Genomic DNA, 3,309 nt, shown 5'->3' with positions numbered 1-3,309 from the left:
TATGTTGGTTCTTTCAATGTTCAGCAAGATTGCATTTAGAATTTTGGTCCCTGTCTTTCAAATCACAACTTGCTGTACATCTTTCCCATCCCTCCTTCTCCACCCTCCTTCATTCCACACCCCAACTCCCCATAAAAAAAAATTTTTTTTTTCATCAGTATCCTTATCTGGAGAAAAAGTGAACTTCTTTATGCCTGGTTGTAAAGAGTTCTCAAGAAAATTCTTGACTACATGTCTTCCACATATAGCTTTGTCTTTAACAGTGACGTGACCTTAAAGTAAGACCCACTGACAGAATACCAAATTCCAGAGCTGTCTGCCCTGCTTACAGTGTCTGGATGTCTCTAGAACCCTCAGGAACCCTGCTATTTGAGGCACTGTTTACTGCGACAGTCAATGAGATCCTGTTGGAACATGCATAAGCGTAACCACAGGAAGGACCTCTGAACTCACTTTGAAATCTCTTAGCCATAAAAACTAATTTGTATTTACCATTTCCCCCTTTTGGTGAAGGTCTTTTTACAGGTGCATTGCTAGTTGGTGCTTGGTAATAATCCCTTGGTTCCAGGGAGGCTCATTCCCAGGAGTCATTTCCCACACTGGGGGAAAGATTGAGGGTTTATAGGCTGAGTTTGGCTTAGAGAAAGGCCACATGTGATCAATAAGAAGGCTTTTGGGAGATAATTCTTAGGCAATATATAATACTAAGCTAAGTTTTAATTTCTCAAGGAATGCTTCATATGTACAATCATCAATATCAAGGGCTGGGCATAATTGTCTTCACTAGGCACTGTCCTAGTACTTGGGGCATTCTTGCCATCCAATTAGAGAATGTAGCAGAACTATCCAGGGTGGAAATTCAATATTCTTTCAGTAATTGTGTGGGTCTTCACCCACTGAGACAATGCCCTATTACACTTGAAGATATTCATATACCTTAGAGGCATGCCCCAAGGGAACCCCACTGCATACATGCCACCATTACTGACACCCCATAACAGTGATTCTCCCCTGCAACAGTTGTGACCCTTCTGTGATCCAAAACCTCTTAAAAAATGAAGCCAACAAAATAACCAATGAAATTAACAAGAAAATGAAATAATAACAATAGTTCTAAAAATAAATAAGATACAATTTTTTAAACATTTGAAAGAATAAAAAAAATTTAGACATTTTGTCCTTTATCACTGTAAGGTCTGTTGAGTTGTATGTACAGTGACATTTTCTTCTGTGTATTCCCCAAAAGTCTTATTTTTTTTTCATTTTATCTTCAAAGAAGCTTTAGGTTACAGAAAAGTCATATAGAGAATATAGGGGATTCCCATATGCTCAACCCCCTCTCCCTCTCCTCTTTTCTGCTATTAATAACATTTTACATACAAATAGTACAGTTGTTACAATTGATGAACAAATATTGAAACATTGCTACTAACCATGGTCAGTGGTTTACAGTGTGGTTTACATTTTGGACTGTACACTTTTATAAGTATTGACAAAATGTACAATGGCCTGTATCCATCATTGCAAGATTATTCAGAACAATTCCAATGCCCTAAAAATGCCCTATGTTCCTTCTATTCTTTTTTTTTTTTTTAAAGATTTATTTTATTTTATTTAATTTGCCCCCCTCGCCTGGTTGTCTGTTCTTGGTGTCTATTTGTTGCGTCTTGTTTCTCTGTCTGCTTTTGTTTCTTTGTCCGCTTCTGTTGTCATCAGCGGCACAGGAAGTGTGGGCGGCGCCATTCCTGGGCAGGCTGCACTTTCTTTTCACGCTGGGCGGCTTTCCTCACAGGCACACTCCTTGCGCGTGCCACGCGGGGGACACCCTTGCGTGGTACGGCACTCTTTGCGCGCATCAGCACTGCGCATGGCCAGCTCCACACAGGTCGAGGAGGCCCGGGGTTTGAACCACGGACCTCCCATATGGTAGACGGACGCCCTAACCACTGGGCCAAAGTCCGTTTCCCTGTTCCTTCTATTCTATTCTTCCCTCTCTTTCCCCTCAGAACCTATGGTAACAACTAAGTTTCAATTTTTGAAGAATAAGATTTATAATTACTTGCAATAATATTGAAGGCTTGACTATTTTCTTTTATTAGATGCTGCCTGTGTTCTCAAGGGATTCTTGTCTCTCTAATTAAGAACATAGCAGGACTCCCCAGGATGGGAGTTTAATATTTTCTTGTTTATTTTGTGGGTCTTTGCACACTGATATAACACACTATGATTGATTAACACTTACATGTTCCATAGAAGCCTACCCCAGTTACACCCAGTCCCATATACCCCCAGTAGCAATTTGATGTACTTATGAATTCCAAAAATAGATATTGGATTATGTTTGCAAACTTGTCTGTACCTGGGCATGATTAAATTATGATCAGGGCTTTGATTGGGCCACATAATTAGGGTGTTGAGTCCCTACCCCTTGGTGGATGGGGACTCACAGATAAAAGGCATGGCAAGGAACAGAGATGGGGCATTTTGATGTTGGAGTTTTTGATATTGGAGTTTTGATGTTGGAGTTTGATGCTGAAGTCTTAAGCTGGAGTCCCAGGAAGTAAGCACATAGAGGAAAGTGAAGCAAGCCCTGGGAAGAGAGGGACCCTGAGCCCAGAAAGAAGCAAGCCCTGGGAAGAGAGGAACCCTGAACCCAGAAAGGAGAAAGACCTGGGAAGAGAGGAATCCAGGAAGCCTGAACCCTGGCAGACTTTGGCAGCCATCTTGCTCCAACACATGAAAAATGACTTTGGTGAGGGAAGTAACTTATGCCTTATGGCCTGGTATCTGTAAGCTCCTACCCCAAATAAATATCCTTTAAAAAACCAGTGGATTTCTGGTATTTTGCATCAGCACCCTTTTGGCTGGCTAATACATCCCCCCCACACCCAACACCCTATACCCATAAAGCTTCCCTGCCATATTTGCCAAAAGAACATTCTTAGCATTGTAGTTGTAACCAAAGACCTACCAATCCCTAGAGGTCACCTGTTCCTTCCTCTTTCCCTCTATCCAGTTCCATGGATAGTCCAACCCACCCTGCCCCACCCTACTACCCCTCACAGACCAGCATTGTTGAACCCAATCACATCACTGGACCACTGTCGTGCCCATCCATTGCCCAACTATATTCTTCCACCTTATCACAGATTTTGCCCATATGGGCATCAGCTCGCCGTCTTCTACTCCCTTTCTGTCTCCTATAAACCTATCTTCCAGACTCTAGCTCTGTGATTCTGCTCAATTTGCTTAATTCATATCAGTGAGGTCATGTAATATTTGTACTTCAGTACCTGGCTTACTTCAATC

Source organism: Dasypus novemcinctus, chromosome 16 (assembly GCF_030445035.2).
Source record: "Dasypus novemcinctus isolate mDasNov1 chromosome 16, mDasNov1.1.hap2, whole genome shotgun sequence".
In the NCBI taxonomy this organism is placed as follows: Eukaryota; Metazoa; Chordata; class Mammalia; order Cingulata; family Dasypodidae; genus Dasypus; species Dasypus novemcinctus.
The sequence above is the reverse complement of the archived record's forward strand: the minus strand, read 5'-3'. Positions refer to the sequence as shown.